The sequence below is a fragment of the Hordeum vulgare genome, chromosome 2H (genome assembly GCF_904849725.1).
Source record: "Hordeum vulgare subsp. vulgare chromosome 2H, MorexV3_pseudomolecules_assembly, whole genome shotgun sequence".
Taxonomy (NCBI): domain Eukaryota; kingdom Viridiplantae; phylum Streptophyta; class Magnoliopsida; order Poales; family Poaceae; genus Hordeum; species Hordeum vulgare.
Genome location: NC_058519.1, coordinates 662079607 through 662103153, shown reverse-complemented (window position 1 = coordinate 662103153; position 23547 = coordinate 662079607).

Sequence of the window (23547 nt, the reverse complement as noted above, 5' to 3'; positions counted from 1 at the left end):
GGTTACTTGAATAAAAGTTTCTCTATGAAGGACCTAGGAGAAGCTGCTTACATTCTAGGCATTAAGATCTATAGGGATAGATCAAAACGCCTGATAGGACTTTCACAAAGCACATACCTTGATAAAGTTTTGAAAAGGTTCAAAATGGAACAGTCCAAGAAAGGGTTCTTGCCAGTTTTACAAGGTACGAGATTGAGTAAGACTCAGTGCCCAGCAACTGATGAAGATAGAGAGCATATGCGCTCCGTCCCCTATGCTTCAGCCATAGGTTCTATCATGTATGCGATGTTGTGCACTAGACCGGATGTTAGCCTGGCCATAAGTATGGCAGGTAGGTTCCAGAGTAATCCAGGAGTGGATCACTGGACAGCGGTCAAGAATATCCTGAAGTACCTGAAAAGGACTAAGGAGATGTTTCTCGTGTATGGAGGTGACGAAGAGCTCGCCGTAAAAGGTTACGTCGATGCAAGCTTTGACACAGATCCGGACGACTCTAAGTCGCAAACCGGATACGTATTTATTCTTAATGGGGGTGCAGTAAGCTGGTGCAGTTCCAAGCAAAGCGTCGTAGCAGATTCTACATGTGAAGCAGAGTACATGGCTGCCTCGGAGGCAGCTAAGGAGGGTGTCTGGATGAAGCAGTTCATGACGGATCTTGGAGTGGTGCCAAGTGCATTGGATCCGATAACCTTGTTCTCTGACAACACTGGTGCCATTGCCTTAGAAAAGGAACCAAGGTTTCACAAGAAGACCAGACACATCAAACGACGCTTCAACCTCATCCGCGACTACGTCGAGGAGGAGGACGTAAATATATGCAAAGTGCACACGGATCTGAATGTAGCAGACCCGCTGACTAAACCTCTTCCACGGCCAAAACATGATCGACACCAGAACTGTATGGGTGTTAGATTTATTACAATGTAATTCACATAGTGATGTGAGGGCTAGATTATTGACTCTAGTGCAAGTGGGAGACTGTTGGAATTATGCCCTAGAGGCAATAATAAATGTATAGTTATTATTATAATTCCTGTATCAAGATAATAGTTTATTATCCATGCTATAATTGTATTGAATGAAGACTCATTTACATGTGTGGATACATAGACGAAACACCGTCCCTAGCATGCCTCTAGTTGGCTAGCCAGTTGATCGATGATAGTCAGTGTCTTCTGATTATGAACAAGGTGTTGTTGCTTGATAACTGGATCAAGTCATTGGGAGAATCACGTGATGGACTAGACCCAAACTAATAGACGTAGCATGTTGATCGTGTCATTTTGTTGCTACTGTTTTCTGCGTGTCAAGTATTTATTCCTATGACCATGAGATCATATAACTCACTGACACCGGAGGAATGCTTTGTGTGTATCAAACGTCGCAACGTAACTGGGTGACTATAAAGATGCTCTACAAGTATCTCCGAAGGTGTTAGTTGAGTTAGTATGGATCAAGACTAGGATTTGTCACTCCGTATGACGGAGAGGTATCTCGGGGCCCACTCGGTAATACAACATCACACACAAGCCTTGCAAGCAATGTAACTTAGTGTAAGTTGCGGGATCTTGTATTACGGAACGAGTAAAGAGACTTGCTGGTAAACGAGATTGAAATAGGTATGCGGATACTGACGATCGAATCTCGGGCAAGTAACATACCGAAGGACAAAGGGAATGACATACGGGATTATACGAATCCTTGGCACTGAGGTTCAAACGATAAGATCTTCGTAGAATATGTAGGATCCAATATGGGCATCCAGGTCCCGCTATTGGATATTGACCGAGGAGTCTCTCGGGTCATGTCTACATAGTTCTCGAACCCGCAGGGTCTGCACACTTAAGGTTTGACGTTGTTTTAAGCGTATTTGAGTTATATGGTTGGTTACCGAATGTTGTTCGGAGTCCCGGATGAGATCACGGACGTCACGAGGGTTTCCGGAATGGTCCGGAAACGAAGATTGATATATAGGATGACCTCATTTGATTACCGGAAGGTTTTCGGAGTTACCGGGAATGTACCGGGAATGACGAATGGGTTCCGGGAGTTCACCGGGAGGGGGCAACCCACCCCGGGGAAGCCCATAGGCTTTGGGGAGACACACCAGCCCTTAGTGGGCTGGTGGGACAGCCCCAAGGGGGCCTATGCGCCAAGAAAAGGAAATCAAAGGAAAAGAAAAAAAAAGGGAGGGAGGAAGTGGGAAGGGAGGGGGACTCCTCCCACCAAACCAAGTCCAACTCGGTTTGGGGGGGAGTCCTCCCCCCCTTGGCTCGGCCGACCCCTTGAGGGTCCCTTGGACCCCAAGGCAAGGTCCCCCTCCCTCCTCCTATATATATGGAGCAATTAGGGCTGATTTGAGACGACTTTCTCACGGCTGCCCGACCACATACCTCCATAGTTTTTCCTCTAGATCGCGTTTCTGCGGAGCTCGGGCGGAGCCCTGCTGAGACAAGATCATCACCAACCTCCGGAGCGCCGTCACGCTGCCGGAGAACTCTTCTACCTCTCCGTCTCTCTTGCTGGATCAAGAAGGCCGAGATCATCGTCGAGCTGTACGTGTGCTGAACGCGGAGGTGCCGTCCGTTCGGTACTAGATCGTGGGACTGATCGCGGGATTGTTCGCGGGGCGGATCGAGGGACGTGAGGACGTTCCACTACATCAACCGCGTTCTCTAACGCTTCTGCTGTGCGATCTACAAGGGTACGTAGATCACTCATCCCCTCTCGTAGATGGACATCACCATGATAGGTCTTCGTGCGCGTAGGAAAATTTTTGTTTCCCATGCGACGTTCCCCAACACTATAAGATGACATAAATGTTTGTAAAGAACGCACGGATCTGAAAGTTTCAGAACCGTTGACTAAAACCTCTCTCACGAGCAAGACGTGATCAGACCCCATAACTATATGGGTGTTGGATTCGTTGGAATCACATGGTGATGTGAACTCGATTATTGACTCTAGTGCAAGTGGGAGAATGTTGGAAATATGCCCTAGAGGCAATAATAAATTAGTTATTATTATATTTCTTAGTTCATGATAATCGTTCATTATCCATGCTATAATTGTATTGATTGGAAACACAATACTTGTGTGGATACATAGACAAAACACTGTCCCTAGTAAGCCTCTAGTTGACTAGCTCGTTGATCAAAGATGGTCAAGGTTTCCTGGCCATAGGCAAGTGTTGTCACTTGATAACGGGATCACATCATTAGGAGAATCATGTGATGGACTAGACCCAAACTAATAGACGTAGCATGTTGATCGTGTCATTTTGTTGCTACTGTTTTCTGTGTGTCAAGTATTTGTTCCTATGACCATGAGATCATATAACTCACGGACACCGGAGGAATGCTTTGTGTGTATCAAACGTCGCAACGTAACTGGGTGACTATAAAGATGCTCTACAGGTATCTCCGAAGGTGTTCGTTGAGTTAGTATGGATCAAGACTGGGATTTGTCACTCCGTGTGACGGAGAGGTATCTTGGGGCCCACTCGGTAATACAACATCACACACAAGCCTTGCAAGCAATGTGACTTAGTGTAAGTTGCGGGATCTTGTATTACAGAACGAGTAAAGAGACTTGCCGGTAAACGAGATTGAAATAGGTATGCGGATACTGACGATCGAATCTCGGGCAAGTAACATACCGAAGGACAAAGGGAATGACATACGGGATTATATGAATCCTTGGCACTGAGGTTCAAACGATAAGATCTTCGTAGAATATGTAGGATCCAATATGGGCATCCAGGTCCCGCTATTGGATATTGACCGAGGAGTCTCTCGGGTCATGTCTACATAGTTCTCGAACCCGCAGGGTCTGCACACTTAAGGTTCGACGTTGTTTTATGCGTATTTGAGTTATATGGTTGGTTACCGAATGTTGTTCGGAGTCCCGGATGAGATCACGGACGTCACGAGGGTTTCCGTAATAGTCCGGAAACGAAGATTGATATATAGGATGACCTCATTTGATTACCGGAAGGTTTTCGGAGTTACCGGGAATGTAACGGGAATGACGAATGGGTTCCAGGAGTTCACCGGGGGGGCAACCCACCCCGGGGAAGCCCATAGGCCTTGAGGGTGGCACACCAGCCCTTAGTGGGCTGGTGGGACAGCCCAAAAGGCTATATGCGCCAAGGAGAAGAAAATCAAGAGAGAAGGAAAAAAAAGGAGGAGGTGGGAAGGAAGGGGGACTCCCTCCCACCAAACCAAGTCCAACTCGGTTTGGGGGGGGGAGAGTCCTCCCCCTTGGACTCGGCCGACCCCCTTGGGGCTCCTTGAGCCCCAAGGCAAGGTCCCCTCCCTCCCACCTATATATACGGAGGTTTTAGGGCTGATTTGAGACGATTTTTCCACGACAGCCCGACCACATACCTCCACGGTTTTTCCTCTAGATCGCGTTTCTGCGGAGCTCGGGCGGAGCCCTGCTGAGACAAGGTCATCACCAACCTCCGGAGCGCCGTCACGCTGCCGGAGAACTCTTCTACCTCTCCGTCTCTCTTGCTGGATCAAGAAGGCCGAGATCATCGCCGAGCTGTACGTGTGCTGAACGCGGAGGTGCCGTCCGTTCGGTACTAGATCGTGGGACTGATCGCGGGATTGTTCGCGGGGCGGATCGAGGGACGTGAGGACGTTCCACTACATCAACCGCGTTCTCTAACGCTTCTGTTGTACGGTCTACAAGGGTACGTAGATCACTCATCCCCTCTCGTAGATGGGCATCACCATGATAGGTCTTCGTGCGCGTAGGAAAATTTTTGCTTCCCATGCGACGTTCCCCAACACATTTGTAGTGCTTTTCAATTTCAGGGTCAACTAGCTCAAAAAAAATTAAGTAAATGCATGAAGAATACCAAATGAAGTCAGAAATTGTTGAATTTTTGTGATGTGCCTTTGAATGGTGCATTTTGAACATACAAAAAGTATGGAGTTCAAATAAGTTCAAAAAAATGAAATCCCTTTGTAAGAGATGAGTTCTCGTTCCAAACGCTGATACTTCGAGAGAGATTGTCCGTTTTGTACACGAAGTGCATTCATTTTTTGTCGTAGCCCTCTCAACTTTTTAACACATGCTATGTGGGTGAAATGATGATAGCATGCCAACTTTCAACATTTTTAGAGTTCATTTGCAGTGCTTTTCAATTTCAGGGTCAACTAGCTCAAAAAAAATAAGTAAATGCACGAAGAATACCAAATTAAGTCAGAAATTGTTGAAATTTTGTGATGTGCCTTTGAATGGTGCATTTTGAACACACAAAAAGTATGGAGTTCAAATAAGTTCAAAAAAATGAAATCCCTTTGTAAGAGATGAGTTCTCGTTCGAAACGCTAATACTTCGAGAGAGATTGTCCGTTTTGTACACGAAGTGCATCCAGTTTTTGTCGTATCCCTCTCAACTTTTTAACACATGCTATGTGGGTGAAATGATGATAGCATGCCAACTTTCAACATTTTCAGAGTTCATTTGTAGTGCATTTCAATTTCAGGGTCAACTAACTCAAAAAAAATAAGTAAATGCACGAAGAATACCAAATTAAGTCAGAAATTGTTGAAATTTTGTGATGTGCCTTTGAATGGTGCATTTTGAACACACAAAAAGTATGGAGTTCAAATAAGTTCAAAAAAATGAAATCCCTTTGTAAGAGATGAGTTGTCGTTCGAAACGCTGATACTTCGAGAGAGATTATCCGTTTTGTACACGAAGTGCATCCAGTTTTTGTCGTAGCCCTCTCAACTTTTTAACACATGCTATGTGGGTGAAATGATGATAGCATGCCAACTTTCAGCATTTTCAGAGTTCATTTGTAGTGCTTTTCAATTTCAGGGTCAACTAGCTAAAAAAATAGTTTTGAATTGAAAATAACAAAATAGTTAATAGTTTAGATAGTCAAAATAATTAATTTTGAAAATAGAAAATAGTTTTGAATTATTTATTCAATTTCAAACACTTTTCATTATCATAGTTTTGTCAAATTCTCAAATATGCAAAAAGAATTTTCATAAACATAGTTTTTAATTGAAAATGACAAAATAGTTAATAGTTTGGATATTCAAAATAATTAATTTTGAAAATAGAAAATAGTTTTGAATTATTTATTCAATTTCAAACACTTTTCATTTTCATAGTTTTGTCAAATTCTCAAATATGCAAAAAGAATTTTTAATAAACATAGTTTTTAATTGAAAATGACAAAATAGTTAATTGTTTGGATAGTCAAAATAATTTATTTTGAAAATAGAAAAAAATGAAACTATATGAGAATTTATAGAGAAAATTCAACCGAAATTCAAAGTGACCTCACTTTGAATTCAGGTTGAATTTTCTTCATAATTTCGAATATAGTTTCAATTTTCAAATTTGCACTGAGTTTAGGCCCGTAAGCGTGCTTTAGAGAGGAGCTCGATGGAGATGCTGCGACGGGGCTTATAAACTAGTGTTAGTCCCCCACGCTGGGCGAGGTGGGACTAAACTTATCGTGCAGCAAGTGGAGGGGCTTTAGTCCCGGGTGGAGCCACGACCCGGGACTAAAGCCCTCGCCTGCCGCCTGCCGAGCACGGGCCTTTAGTCCCGGGTCGTGGCTCCACCCGGGACTAAAGGGTGTCTTTAGTCCCGGCTCGAGCCCCGACCCGGGACTCAAGTCCTCTTGTCAAATTCTCAAATATGCAAAAAGAATTTTCATAAACATAGTTTTTAATTGAAAATAACAAAATATTTAATAGTTTGGATAGTCAAAATAATTAATTTTGAAAATAGAAAATAGTTTTTAATTATTTATTCAATTTCAAACACTTTTCATTATCATAGTTTTGTCAAATTCTCAAATATGCAAAAAGAATTTTTGATAAACATAGTTTTTAATTGAAAATAACAAAATAGTTAATAGTTTTGGATAGTCAAAATAATTAATTTTGGAAATAGAAAATAGTTTTGAATTATTTATTCAATTTCAAACACTTTTCATTATCATAGTTTTGTCAAATTCTCAAATATGCAAAAAGAATTTTAATAAACATAGTTTTTAATTGAAAATAACAAAATAGTTAATAGTTTGGATAGTCAAAATAATTAATTTTGAAAATAGAAAATAGTTTTGAATTATTTATTCAATTTCAAACACTTTTCATTATCATAGTTTTGTCAAATTCTCAAATATGCTAAAAGAATTTTAATAAACATAGTTTTTAATTGAAAATAACAAAATAGTTAATTGTTTGGATAGTCAAAATAATTAATTTTGAAAATAGAAAATAGTTTTGAATTATTTATTCAATTTCAAACACTTTTCATTATCATAGTTTTGTCAAATTCTCAAATATGCAAAAAGAATTTTAATAAACATAGTTTTTAATTGAAAATAACAAAATAGTTAATTTTGAAAATAGAAAAAAATTGAAACTAAATTCAAAGTGACCTCACTTTGAATTCAGGTTTAATTTTCTCCATAATTTCAAATATAGTTTCAATTTTTAAATTTACAGTCAGTTTAGGCCCGTAAGCCTGCTTTAGAGAGGAGCTCGATGGAGATGCTGCGACGGGGCTTATAAACTAGTGTTAGTCGCCCTCGCTGGGTGAGGTGGGACTAAACTTATAGTGCAGCGAGCGAAGGGGCTTTAGTCCCGGGTGGAGCCACGACCCGGGACTAAAGGGTGTCTTTATTGCCGGCTCGAGCCCCGACCCGGGACTAAAGGCCCTTGCTTCCCGCCTTTGGGTCTGCTGAAAAAGGGCCTTTAGTCCCGGGTCGTGGCTCCACCCGGGACTAAAGGGTGTCTTTAGTCCCGGTTCCAGCCCCGAACCGGGACTAAAGGTCCACCTATATAAGCGGGAGTTAGAAAATTTCCAACCCAAATCGCATTTCGTTCTCTCCTTCTTCCTCGTTCTCCTGCCGGTGCGGCACACCGACGAACTCGACGACGCCGTCAGGCTGCCCGCCGTCCTCCTCGCCGCCGCCTGCCGTCCTCATCGTCGTCGCCGTCGTCCTCCTCGCCGCCGCCGTCCTCCTCGCCGCCGCCTGCCGTCCTCATCCTCATCGCCGTCGTCCTCCTCGCCGCCGCCGTCCTCCTCGCCGCCGCCTGCCGTCCTCCTCGCCATCGTCGACGCCTCCGGCCGGTAAGCCCCCCGCCCCTCCTCCCCAACACTCCGGCCGGTAGAAGAAAAGAAGAAAAAGGAGAAGAAAAGAAGAAAAAGGAGAAGAAAAGAAGAAAAGGGAAGAAAAGAAGAAAAAGGAGAAGAAAAGAAGAAAAAGGGGAGAAAGGAAGAAAAAGGGGAGAAAGGAAGAAAAAGGAGAAGAAAGGAAGAAAAAGGAGAAGAAAAGAAGAAAAAGGAGAAGAAAGGAAGAAAAAGAGAAGAAAGGAAGAAAAAGGAGAAGAAAGGAAGAAAAAGGAGAAGAAAAGATTATTGCTTAATTTTGTTATTGTATATGCTTAAGTGTTAATAGTTTAATTTTGCTATTGTATATGCTTAAGTGTTAATAGTTTATTTTTAGCAAGAAAATTAATAGAACTAGTTTATTTTTCAGTTCATTTTATGATGCCTATTCCGCATCCTCGTCGTCGACTCGGCGGAGGACACCTGCTTGATCAGAGGGGCCATGTCCGGGACTGGGCTCCGCCCGGCTGGTATTGGGAGGTGCTACCTTCCGGGGGGCGTAGGTTGGTGAGGAGCCAGCCCGTTGTTGACCCGATCCTTGTTTGGTGGCGGTCGCGTGGGCCAGTGACGGTGCCGAGGCTTCCAGACACCGCGGAGGTGGTACGTCACCGTGTCAGCGAGGAGGATGAGCACGTCCGTCGCTACATGGTTGCGTTGGAGGGCAGGTTTGAGCATACCTGGCAGGTTCTTCGGGGATCTCGCTAGAGCTATGATCCAGTGATGGTTCCTTCTCTTTGGGTGTCCACCGCCTGCGACGATACCCGTCGGGCGCTACGGTTCTAGCTGTATCAGTGATGCTATATGTATGCTAGTATTCGAGGAGTATTAGTGATAATATTCGACGATGTACGGACAAAAGAGATGATGTAGTTTTGCTTATAATTGAATACATGCTAATTTGAATACTACTTTATTTTACGATTTGGTTTTGCTTATTTAATGCTCAAATTGGAAAAGTACTCCTACTTTGAATACTATGCAGAAATCTAGGAGTCCCGGGTGGAGCCACGACCCGGGACTAAAGTTGTTTTGGAACGGAGTTCCTGATAGAATAATTCTTTTTTGGTACAAAGTTCAACAAAGTCCTTTGACACTAGACAATGTGACATATAGAAGGGTAGATGAGATCAGAAAAAATAGGATCATTTTCTACACATCTAGAATGTCGCCATTTTGTTAAATCCTTAAAGGTTAAGAGAATCCGTTAGACATATTTTAGAGTTTAGGTTCTAGCCAAGACCCGGGACTAAAGGTCCTCCTATATAAAACGACACTTCGAAGTTCCCAACCCCTCTTATATAGTTTGTTAGTTTATTAGTTAATCAAATATCTGTTTTTTGCAAAACTATGGATCCACATATCAGGAACCTCGAAGAGGAAGAACTGCTCGAAGATTTAATCAAAGACGGCCCCAACGTTGAACCAGCTGAATCTCCGTCGTCATATCTAAACCCCTCCGGATATGGAATGGAGGTCGACCGACACGAAGATGAAGCCGATGGGGCAGGAGATAGGTCCAATGACTGAGAAGGTGATAGCTCCACTGATGGAGAAGCCGGTGGAGAAGCCGGTGGAGAAATAATAAAGTCCGGCGAGGTATACATATGAAGTTCGAGAATCACTTGTAATATGTGAAAAATATTGGAGATAGCTCTATATTGTATACGTACACATTCATTTGACGAATGTTTCTCCCTCTTAGGCCTCCACATCGAGCAAAGCTATGAAACGAGGCCCGACTAGAAAGTTGGATGCACGGACGCATTACACCTTTGAGGTGATATTGCCTACGGGCGAACCCGAGCTTCCTAAGAATGCTGCTGACACATTCAAGAAGCAATGCGGAGTTCTCGTTAGGGATCACATCCCGATCAGCGTTTGGGAGTGGAACAAGCGCAAAGGGGCAGCCGATAGTGACTATGTCGCCGAAAGGTACAAAGATAATCTTTGGAATGATCTCATGTCACATTTCAACCTGCCAGAATGTGAGAATGAAGACGCCGCAGACAAACTGAGGGCCAAAGTCAAGCAGTGGACTCTAAAGAAGATGGCCGAACTGTTCCGTAGCTGGAAGAAGAAGCTATGGAAAAACTATCTGAAGACAAAGAAAGTGCCAGTATTCGAGGGGTATCTAGCCAAGTAGGCGAATCACTGGAAGGCATTTCAAGAGTACAAGGAGTCAGAAGATGCCGAAGCATTATCAGAAAAGAACAAGAAAAATGCCGACAAGAAGAAATACCACCACAAGCTGGGGCCAGGGGGCTATGAGACTGCCATCCCAAAGTGGGATAAGAAAGAGCAAGATCTGCTAGCTAAAGGCATCATACCTGAACCACTCCGTGATGAGTGGGAATTGAGAGCAAGAAACTGGTTCCTTGCGCATGGTGGTTCGTACGACGAAGAAACAGGGGACCTCATCTGCAGTGACGGTCTTAGGATACCCAGGGAGAATTGGAAAAAGATAGTGAAAGAAATTAAGGAGGGAAAAAGAAAGTCCACTGCAGATAGAGAGAAAGATTTGCTCACACTGGTCCTCGGCAATGACGAACATGGAGGACGAACGCGAGGCTTCGGTCCTTCTTATCCGTGGTGGCTTGGGTTTGCCAGAGACCAAGACACTTACAGAAGCCGAGCGAGAGCAAAGAAGCGGCATCAGGATGAGGAGAATGACAAGTTCAGCCAGTTGCTTGCCAGGATTAATGAGCAATAGAAGCAGATTGATGAGCTTAGAGGAGTAGCGCGCCAGGAAGATCATGCACTTGATATTACCGGCGCCCCATCTAAGCGGAAAAGCAGCGTGGCTGAATCTGAGGCCCGCCCGACGATGCACGAAGAATGATAGAGGGCGGTCCCGGCTACCCCGTGGATGGAATCAAGGAGTCAACATCATGTGAACTCCATCATAAATTGAAGAACATATCCATGAAGGTGGCCGTCGGACAAGCTTTACCTTCTGGCCCTGATGCACGATGGCATGGTCGTGAGATTCCAGCTGGCTTTGCTAAAGTCGGGGTGGATGAAATCATGCGGGGTTTCATGATATGGAGCTCGACATAGCTGGACCCGAAGATGAGAGGACACTCGGAGAAGTACTGGGTGGAGTCATCCTATGGGACAAGAACTACATCAAGCTTCCAGGCTCGGCCCCAAGGACAACACCGCCTCCGAGTCGTCGCAGGTCACCTACACCTCCATTACCTCCAAGCCCTCCACATGACGTCAGCCAGCACAACACGAGTCCATCTCGATCACCACCGCCGGACTTGGGTCGTCCGTCTCCGCCGCCGCCCGCTCCGGATACTAAGCCTAAGCGTGCCAGCAAGAACGCTCCGCCGATGATTTCTAAGCGACGGAGCCCCCCAAAGCGCAAACTATCGCCCCTCCCAAAGGTACCTCATGCTAATCTTCCTATCAGACCTTATGATCGTACCCTCGAGGAAAACGCCAGGATAGCAAAGGAACATCATGATGCGCAGATGAAAAAGAAGGAACCCGAGCCCCGCCCGGAATACACCGAGAAGCAAATAGCGTATGCAAAATACTTCACGACCCTTCCATCACAGTATGACTTACACCATAAGCCTGATGACTATACACGCACATTGCAGAAGGAAGTGAAAAAGAGCAGATCACGTGCAAGTGCAAGTGGGAGCAAATCAAGTTCAACTACAAGCAAAAAAAGATCAGACGTTCCTCAGCTTGGACAACAGGCCAAACAGTCGATCCCACCCCTTAGGGTGTTACCCGAGAATGTCCCCCCTCCGGTGCAGGGGCAAGATTTGGAATTACCAAAGAAGTGGGCGGATGAATGGGATATCCCGGTTGAAGACATTCTGGCTTCCCAAGACGACAAGTTACCCAAGGCTGTGGTAGCCCCTAAGCCACAGTTTGTCATGGGAGCGCCTTTGGTCAGCAAAGATGATCTCCCAACAAATATGCGTTACTTGCATACATGGTACTTAGGTGAATCAAAGAATGGGAGAACGATGATCGTGGTGAGTGTCCCACGGGAGTACTACGGCCGCCCCGAAGAAATCCATATCGACTTTGATGAACTCTTCCAGATGTACAATGCCGACGCCCTCGACAAATCGCTTATGAGTTGCTATTGTCTGTAAGTTTTTCAATTCATTGTCTACATATAACTAGTTTAGTTATTTCAATTCCTTGTCTATATATAACTTGTACTCTATTATGCAGAATGAAGATTCTGGATTGTAAAAATAGAAACATCCTAAATATTGGGTTTATTGACCGAGATAAAATACATATAGCGACGCTAACTGATAAACCCAAGGAGACGGAGGAAAACCTTCTAAGGTTTCTAACAGATCAAAATTTCTATGACCACATACTGTTTCCATACAACTTCAGGTGAGGGTCTTTACTCTGTTGTGTCCATTCACTTATAAGTGTAATTGATAAGTTACTGACATATATATATATACATGTGCAGCTTCCATTGGATTCTGTTGGACATTCAAATTGATAAGGGAAGAGTTGATGCCTTCGAACCATTATCGAGACCCTTGGAACAGTTCCAAAGCCTGCAGGACATGCTCCAAGGGTAATTTCAATCATTCTTGCGCTCTATCGGTCTATTTCGATGATTTTCTGATATATCAATTAATGAAAAACTTAGCAAATCATTATCCTTGTCGGGCAGGGTTTGGAAGCGGTTCAAGTGCGTGACTCCCGGTATCGAGCCTGAGAAGCTGACCTTTAGAGCGGCTCAGGTAAGTAGTACTATGATATACTTCTATTTTCAATACATTTATGATGCTAGATTATTATTTTGATTATATATATTCTATTCTCGTAAAGTGCGACCAGCAGCCACGGGGGACGCATCTATGCGGATACTATGTTTGCGAGACCATTCGCACGTTTACCTCTGAGCACAAGGATCACAGATTCGACGTAAGCAATGAACATTCACACCTCTATTTTTACCCGTCATTCTTTGTTATCATGATTGATATTCATATTCATCTCCTCTTCTTATATAGTACACGGCCAGGAGGGAGAAGTCCCTACCAGAGCAACGCGCGATTGCTGTTGCAGAGGAGCTTGCGACCTTTCTGAGGACGGAAGCTATAGATGACAAAGGACGATTTAGTGTAGCTAGGGGCCATTACTGATGTTGGTCCATGTAATCAAATAGACGGGCTCTAGTCCCGATAATTCAGATCTCCATATAATTGTATATATATATATATATATGCTCGCTTGTAAGATAAGTTAATCTTATATATATATATATATATATATATATATATATATATATATATATATATGCATAATTATTTCTATTTAGAATTATATCAAAACTAATTCCCGAACACCAAACGAGGTCACGTTAATCTCCCGAACACCTAAACCCTAAAACCCTAAAATCCAAAAATAAACAAAATCTGAAACTCTTTAGTCCCGGTCCGTGTTAAGAACAGGGACTAAAGGGCCTGCCCCTGAGGACGCTCCGAGGCGCCCACGTGAAGCACCTTTGGTCCCGGCTTGGAACAGGGCCGGGACTAAAGGTTAGGCCTTTAGTCCCGCCCCTTTAGTCCCGGTTGGTGAACCGGGACTAAAGCCCCTTACGGGCCGGGGCCATAGGCCCTGTCCCCACTAGTGATAGCCTCGGAGCAGGTGGGATGGATGGCGCCCGGCCTGTGATCCGGCCATCAAGCGAGGCATCCATCACATCCAAAAATTGATTTCATTTTGACATGTCCGAAATATTGACTATGATTTGTTTTGCTTTATTTTTAAACTATTGAATTCGAACAATTTATATCTTATGATCAATGTATATGGATTACATGAATCTGAAACTCCACATTTAGGATATACGGATGTGCAGCGATCCATATAAGGGGCCGGTGGGCACTATACATTTGTAAGTCTTCTAGATGCTGAGCTGCCCACGTCTACAAGGCCACAAGGTGGCCACGGCCAGACCAGGGCGTGTTGCTACAGTTCCACCGATCATCCATGGGCGTCCACTAATGAAGCCACCACACATGTGCAGCTACATCCAAGTTAGTTGCCTGGTGTTGCTACATCCAAGTTACTCCCTTTAAAAATACTCCCTTCGTTTCTAAATATAAGTCTTTTTAGATGTTTCATTATTAGACTACATACGGATGTATATAGACATATTTTAGAGCATACATTCAATCATTTTGTTTCGTATGTAGACCCCTAGTGAAATCGCTTAAAAGACTTATATTTAGAAACAGAGGGAGTATATAAGAGCGTTTAGATCATTACTTAGTCAATCAGTGAATGTCCAAGTTAGTTCATATAGATGCATGGCATCTAGTACTACGTATGCAGTAGTGGTAATCTTTTGCATGCACGAGGTTATACGTATCGTATGTTCCTGTAACGATACGGTGGCGCGCCGGACAGGCCATACTTTCTTTATCATATAATTTTTATATCATATGGTATAACTTAGAAGGAAATGCAATGCCCTACCACAGTACCACACTGGGTGTGTGTTGGTTTTGGTTATCGTGTCATTATCCTGGACATCAAGACGAGCTACCTAGTAGGACCTACAAATGCCTAATCCTCCTGCTTTGCCTGCCATATATGTGAATGATCGATCGATCACTCCTACTATCTAATCCATAAATCTATCTAGCAAAGCTTTACTAGGTTGAGCATGATGTGATTTGAGACTAATCCATGCGATTCCATTACACTCAACAAAAAGTTATATATAGGAGAGCAAATGCAAGTGTGTCTATCAGATGGACTTTCAGGCTAGTTTAAAACCACACCTTTGCACATTTTTTTTCTTTTTTTTAATTTTCTTTGCTAAGTTACAGTGACTGTCAAATTTATTTAGTACCAAGCTATCCCGATTGTCAAATCAGTCTCACATCAGTGTCGTCATCGATCCAGTAGTAGGATAATCAACTCAAGTAGCTTGTCGTCGATGGAAAAACGATTTCTGGACGGTGGTCCATTTCAACTATTTATGAGATGAGAGTAACTCTCCTCCATGGTGTTGCGTGCGTAGTGATGAAGTAAGTTTGGGGAACTTCTTCATATCTAGAGGGTTGGACGCGCTTTCGTTGAATTTGTTGAGATTCTTAACTTTTTTTACTCGCCATATTTTAAAATTTATGGTCTATTATTTTTTGAAGTCAAAACTTTTTAAGTTCGATGAAGTTTGTGGAGAAATATATCGTGCTTTGTTGCGCCGTCGAATTTGTTGGGATTCTTAAAAAAATACTCACTCTATTTCAAAATTTATGGTGCATTACTTTTTTTAAAGTCAAACCTCTTTAAGTTTGATCAAATTTGAGGAAAAAATATATGAACATTCGTAATATCAAATCAGTGTTATTAAATTCATCATGAAATATTTTTTCTTTTCTTAATATTGTGGATGTCGATATGTTTTGCTCTGAACTTGATCAAAGTTAAAGAAATTTGACTTTTCAAAAACTATTCACCCTTATATTTTGAAACTGATGGAATATTTAGTTTGGCCATTGGGGGAGATGATGGAGTGTTTTTTATGTTAATTAATAATGCGGTTATTTGGTGGGCTTTCCATGGTGTGATTCTGTATTATCCGTTAATCAACCCATATTTATGTGTCGGTGTATGCATGTACTATATTCATGCTATATTATCACACCGTGCCGCTTTTTCCTGGGTGAAGGGAGTGTGCGAGGGGATGCTATGTTTTTATAGGCCGGTTACTTCTGACTTATCTAAAAAATTGTTGGTTCGATCAAAATCGTAAATTAATTCCAAAATTGACTACCTCAATCGAATGAAAGAGCTTTAAAATTAGGAAACATGGAGAATTAAAATAATTAAATAGGATAGCTCCTTGAGAAATTGTTGACCCGATCAAAATTGTGTGACCCGATTCTAAATTGAAGCCTCAATTAATTGTGAAGATTAAAAAATTAAAAAGCATAGTGTATTGTATAAAAAAGCTGAATGCGAGAATTTTGAAATATTGTTGACCTGTCAAAATTGGATGACCAAAATCCATTTGAAGATCTCAATTAATTGTGAGGCCACCAATTCTATGGAGCTTAGTGATATACTAGAAGGGTTGGACGTGCTTTATTGCGCCGTTGAGTTTGTTTGGATTCTAAAATTTCTTTAATAACTACATTTCAAAAATATGTGATGTATTACTTTTTTGAAAAGTCAAACATATTTAAATCTGATCAAATTTGTAGAGAAATATATCAAATATTATAATATCAAATCGGTGTTTTTACATTCATCGGGAAATGATTGTTCATATTATTTTTGCCTCTAAACATGGTCAAAATTACAGAAATTTGACTTTCCAAAAAACTAATAATCCTTATATTTTGAAATTGATGGAGTATTTAGTTTGGCCGGCGGGGGAGATGGTGGAGTGTGTTTTCTGTTTATTTATAATGCAGTTATTTGGTGGGCTTTTCACATTGTGATTCTGTGTTTGTGCTAATCAACCCATATTTATTTTGGGATCAAAATTGGATGACACAATTCTAAATTTAATTCTCAATTAATTATGAAGATTTAAAAATTAGAAAGCATGGTGTATTGTATATAAAAAAGATTGTTGACCCAGTCAAAATAGGGTGACCAAATTCCAATTGAAGAAATAGGGTGACCAAATTCCAATTGAAGATCTCAATTGATTGTGAGGCCTCCAATCCTAGGAGGTTTAGTGATATAGTAAGTATATAGTATATGTGTGTGTGTGTGTGTGTCTATATAATGCAATGCAATGCAGGGAATACCACGCACTGTCTTTCGTATTATGATCCACCAATAATCGATGAGCGATGTGTGGTGACCAAGGAGCGAGTGCAATGCAATGCAGGGCATACCACGCACTGTCTTTCGTGCATCAAGTAAATATTTATATTCGGACTCGACTGATTGAGAGCCCAATCAGACAACCTTTCCATCGCCCCCTTGTACAGGAACCACCTACCTACCTAGCTAGAATATGCATGCTACTCTACGGAATGAGAGAAAGAAAAGGGTTGCCAATGCAATGCCGCGGGCATGACTAATCCGTGCAGTTTCTAAAAGGCGATCCATCCATCCATGCCTGCTATCTACAAAGCTAGCTTTACTTGAGTATTCCACACCTTTGGATGATCCGAGTGGACAGCTTGATCGATGGAATCGCTCATGCATATGCATACACTATGTATGTGCCCACTTGATGAAAAGAGGACAATGGAATGCCCTACCACTATATATGTAGCACCAACACACCTGCTTTTAGTGCCTAATTGATCCAATTGGTTGTCGATCTCTGTGGAGTTTGGATCCTTCCAGAGACATCATACTAATCAATCTGATCAACAAAATGGGAACTGCATTGCATTGACAAAGATTAGGACAAGCAACCTTTAGAGGAACAATACTATATTCACTTCACTTTGGCAGCACACTAGTATATGTAGACAAAGATTAGGATAAGCTACTTTCGGAGGAAACTGCTTTCTGAACAAGATAAAAGAGGGAATATGAATGAATATCTATCTAGTCTGTGTCAAACAGCAGTCGACGGAGATGGAATACACGTTAGCCACACGTAGGCTTTATTTATTCTCGTTAGCCACTTTATTCCGCACGCTACATGTATCCAAAGAAGAAGAAGAAGAAGGTGGCTTTACATCCAAGGAGTACTGACCGCGTGGTGTAGAGACACAAAAAAGTGAGAATGGAATATGCACACCAGCACCACCGTGTATGGTTGTTGTATTGGTATGGTATGGTATGGAATGGAATGTAGTGGAACAAAAATAATGCGTTGAATGAAAGCAATGCCGCATCTGCCGCTTTGTTCTCTTCCTTTCCAACTGAGTTCCTTAATTATCGAGGGGAAGCTTCTGAATGTTCAGAGTATATATCAACTCCGATCTTTCTTATTGTTTCCGATCCTCTAAGCACACAAACGGAAAGTAATCTCACATACTCCCTTCGTTTCTAAATATAAGTCTTTAAAAAGGTTTCATTAGTGGACTACATACGGATGTATATAGACATACTTTAGAGTGTAGATTCACTCATTTTGCTCCGTATGTAGACTCCTAGTAAAATATCTTAAAAGACTTATATTTAAGAACGGAGGGAGTAGTAGGCTAGTAGTAGCGCGTCACCTTTGGCGGGGAATTTACATGATTGGCCATGGTCATAGGAGCATGTCGCCCTTGGCGGGGAGGCGCTTGTAGATGCACTGGTTGCTTCGGAAATGATGTCTAATAGTGTTTTCATAGCTTGGCAATGCAAGTTTTATTCTTTGTTTTATCATTATATTAATAATTTTTTACTATTGAATTTTGTCTTTATACGTCGACTTCCGTTATGACTGAAATATATGTTACAAGTCATGGAACACACCCTTATTCAGTACATCGTTGCTTGAAAAATGTATCTCATGGTTAAGTGATGCATTAGGGTAACAGTAGCTCCAGCTTCACCCCTGCACGCGCACCCGCTTCTTGAAAGTTATGGGAGGGTATATGGGTGTGTGAAGACGAATAAGCAAAACCAAGTTTCACTAGTATGTCAAGCTATTTTCAAAAAGCGCACCCGCTAAATTACGGGTTTTGCTAAACATCAAGGTACTTTGGAATTTTTGTTTGTGCCAGTCACCTTTTCAGCTTCGTGTGAGCCCAAAGGAGGGACGGCTGTGAGCAATGCTCGTCGTGGCAAGACCGAAACGTGGATCAGCGACAGCCGGAGGGACTGATTCCGAAACTTGACGGGTGTGGGTTGGTTGGGAGGGGGAGGAGTAGGGTGTGCGAGGGTCGCCGGTGTTGATACAGGTTGGGGGAGGGGGGAGGAGGAGGAGGGTGTGCGCTGGTCGCCGGTGTTGATACAGGTTGGGGGAGGGGGGAGGAGGAGGAGGGTGTGCGCTGGTCGCCGGTGTTGATGCAGGAGGAATGGTCGCGGTGTGGCAGCAAGCAACGACGATGCGGAAGGTGTAGGGGAGGGGGTGACTGCGACCCTATGCATGGCAGGTACTTAGGATGGCACATCGCATGGGGTGTAACAACTTCATTATCCCTTCCGACAACTCTCAAGTGATTGAAGTTATGAATGAGGGGCATTTTTTTTTGCGGGGGTACAAGGGACATTTCTTTCTGAGAGAGGATTTTCTACCATGCGCATGACCTCCCATGCATGCATCCATTATTTCTTATTATTCTTCTCTCATCTCAATGAGAAATAACTATGTCCCATTTAACTCATAGATAATTGGATTTTACACGGAGATTCATAGGGATTATTTTACATTATTTTTTGTTTGATTAGTTGTGTACTGTAGGAGTTACATGAGACTTTGTTAAGGGTCTGTTGGGGACTGCTCTACTCCAGAAAATTCAGCTCCGCTCTAGAAAACATAAGCCAAACGGGGTAGCTTCACGATATACAACTCCACAAAAAAACTAGAATCTGGGGTCCAACTTTCTGTTTTTTATGAAGCTCTCTAAGAGGTGCTCCATAAAATTGTAGAAGCTGGAATTGGAGCAAAATTACCCACCACTGCCACCCGTAAGTGTATACCCCTTCGTTTCTCCTCTCTCATCCAATCAAATAGATCTTTTTCACCAAATTTTCCATTCGTGAAGTTAAAGCTGGATAAAAGCCAAACATTCACATTAAAAGAGCTACAACTTCTATATGAAACTGCTTCAAAGTGGATTTGATGGAACGGTGCTGTTTTTTATGGAGCAGAGAGATCCCAAACAGGGCCTAAGTCTCCCATAGATGAGAATTGGCAAACCCATATTTATTATTATTGTATGGAACCGTTGACATGATGTATAGTGGTTTATCTCTTACGAAACTTAGAGTTACATAGTATTCCCTACTCATTTAGTTTATTCCGATAAATAGATGTCTGATGTAATTTGAAATAAAGTTTTGATTTACATTATGCTTGTGCATTTATGTTTTTTTAACAAGATGTTTAAAACAAGACTTATATTAATTGAATATATTTCCAAGAATTATTATTGTGACAACTAAGTCACCAGGCTTCAAACTTGTTTCATCCAAATTCATTGAGTACATGCGAAAAAATTCATTAATGTTTTATTCTGGTTCACAAAAAATCTTCTTATTTCACTATGCCTCGCAATGTTCCGTCATCAGAAACGCAAAAGTATGCAAACAAATTGTAAATTGGACTTTTGGTTCGAAGACCAAAATAGATTTAAACTTAAGAATAAGATGAAAAAGTATGGGATGGTGGAGCATAGGCTTGCATGTGGTGAAAGAAACAGCTGACAAACTATGAGCAGTACATATGCATGGCTCGGAATCTGAAATCAACTCGAGGGCTCTCCCATTCATTTCTCGTTGATGTTCCGGAATTTCTAGCTAGTTTTACAATTACAATGCTTTTATGATAAAAAAAATGTACATAACTACTTTTTAGAAGCAATGAAGTCAGCCGCAAGGCATTCCCTGAAAGAAAAGAAAAAAGTCAGTGGTGGTGGCACAATCAGTCAATTAATTAAGCAATTGCTGTTAATGGGGTAGTGCTTAGAATGCTGTTGCGACGCATGATTGATTGTACGGAGCAGCGACGTATGTTTTCTTATCCATTACATACGATGCGAGCAATACCTGTTTTTTCTTTAAGAAAATGCGTGAGAGGACTGAGGAGTAGTCGCCTCACCTGGCTGCATATGCATTGCCCTGTGTTCTGTGTTGGTTGGAACGGACGGTGGTGGTTCCTCTGCCGCCATCGCCGAATCAATGCCATGCCATATCCTACCCTCCATTGCAATTTGGTTCATGCATGCATCGTTCCATCGGGTTGAGACGTCGCTCTCTCACCCCTGCTGCTTGGATCCATCTTAGACATGCACTCATGCCCTGGTCCAGATGCAGGCCAGACCAACCGCTAAGTACGTACTATACCAGCTAGCTAGCTATCAGGGTGCCAGCATGCATAATGCAGCCAAGCTAACTAGCAGCAGCTGAAAAGTCCGTTGATATATATATCGTTCACGGTTTAGTTAGGGGGTGGACATGATCTGAAGAAGATTAAGGTTGTTGATTAAATATAAACAACATATAGTGTTGTTTATATGTAGCTCGAAGGGAAAATATATGCAGCACCCGGAAAATATATAGTTCACTATAGGCACAGGTTGAGCCTCTAGCACTTTCTGAGGGCTGCATATATTATTCCTTCGGGCTACATATCACAGTTAATCCCTGACTTTTTTTTTTGCGAGGGCAGTCAATCCCTGTGAATTAAGCTAGCATGCCCGGTATGGTAAAAATCTCATACATGCCGAAACAACTGCAGGATATGGTTTTATTTTCCGATACCATGCATATAATGTTCTACCCAATACTAATTATATACTCCCTCCGTTCCTAAATATAAGTCTTTTAGAGGTTCAACTAATGAACTACATACGGATGTATATAAACATATTTTGGAGTATAGATTCATTCATTTTGCTCTATATGTAGACACCTAGTGAAATATCTTAAAAGACTTATATTTAGATACGGAGGGAGTATATTTTTTGCGGGGTCAATACTAATTATATTTGATCAATATATCCATCAAAACGATAAAAACACCATATTATCTTATTATCCGACCTCATTTTTTATTCATTTGTCCAGATCAGAACGAATGCTTGGTTACGAAAAGAAAAACTTGACCATCTCTTTTGGTGTCCTGACTTCAACCTCTTCTTTCGTTTGTTCTGCTGCAAAAGGTCCAATTTCTCCAAGCCTCGGGATTGGTGGTGAATGACTACCAGTATCCGCTACATGGGGCGATTCCCTAGACGAGGTTCCTTTAGAGGTTATTAGATCTATATATATGTGCTATAGCTGAGTAGCTATTGCAGTCTCCAAAGCCTTGGACGATGGCAAGGGCATTTGCATGTGTCAATTTCCCGCTTACTACATGTTCAATGCAAGTTTCAAGCTCCAATGGACGGCAATAAATCTAAGAAACAAGAGGATCAGTATTCAACAAGGTTTTTGGTGAATTTTACCTTTTAATGGCGCTTTGCGTCGAGTTGTCCTTATTTTGTATATGCTATTGTTTGGTGAGGAAATGTCCATTGTGTGTCCTTTCTCCAAGAAAAAGAGAGAGCAACGGTTGGTGATAAAGAAGGTCAGGTGTTGCCTACCAATTACTATGCTAGGGCTCACAACTAACTTCGAGATTATGACCATATCATAAGAGATGGAATTTAAATATTTCTGGATTTTAGTACTATTTTGAAAAGGAGGTTGAACGTCTCATAATCATTTTCATGCGCGCAACTAGTAATAATGTTCATGCAAGGCAATAAAACCAAAGTCATCACAAATTGGGTAGAAACATTACAAGATAGGGATTTAACACCAACAACTCAGTAAACAACTTCTGTTATGACACTTTAAAGAAGGAATAAACACTCCCACACTGTCATTGCCACATCTGGAAGGAGACGTGTAAGACAAGGATTTTTCATCCTGGTTAACGACACCAACTACTGAGGTCCACCTAATCAGCTTGTTGACAACGCCTTTAACAAGGTAAAGATAGAAGTTCATAATGTTGATCCCTACCAATAAAAGAAAAAAAATTCACCCCTAGAAATGAAGTGGTGTTAAGAATTTCTTATAAAAAACTTAGAGATATTACCATGGATATGTCAACCAATTTTCTTTGAAAGATGAAGATTTCTTTGTGGATCAAAATTATCATCTGATTATTAGTTAAGCATAGTATCATGCATTTGTTACGTTTCGGCTAGGGGGCACTGTGAAAATAAGTGTATGCCTTGTGGGTGCAATAAAACCAAAACATTTTTTTATTTGTGTGTCCAGTTGCAATATACCATTAGACTATTGTTAGCTATGATTCTGGTATTCCTTGTAACTAGATAAGTAACCCGGGCAATGTGTAGAGTGTTTCTTCTTGTTATGTTGTTTGACAAAACCTTACTTTTACTTGTGAAAACCTTAGGCACTCAGTCACAAATATCAAAAAGCATTAAGCATAGGTAACCTATTGTGTGTATTCTAGTTAAATACGGTCAGGTGTTATTTAAATTTTCTTTGTTATTTGTTACTTCCCTCTTGATTTTCCCCATCCAATGGTCCCCTCTCCTATATTTTATGGCACCCTAGGCCTTGCTTAGAAAATAAAATAGATGCAAAAAAAACCATGCTCCTCTGAAATAGATAGACAGATAGGGTGTGCATAGTGACATGACGAGGAGATGACCAAGCCAAAGCCCAACCAATGACCTCTACTAGCCAAGCCAACCTTGAGACGAGTCATTGCCGCCAATTACCCCATTGGCCCATGGGTATGCTTCTTCTTTCTCCTCTATTGTGCCACCGCTACATACAAACCAACCC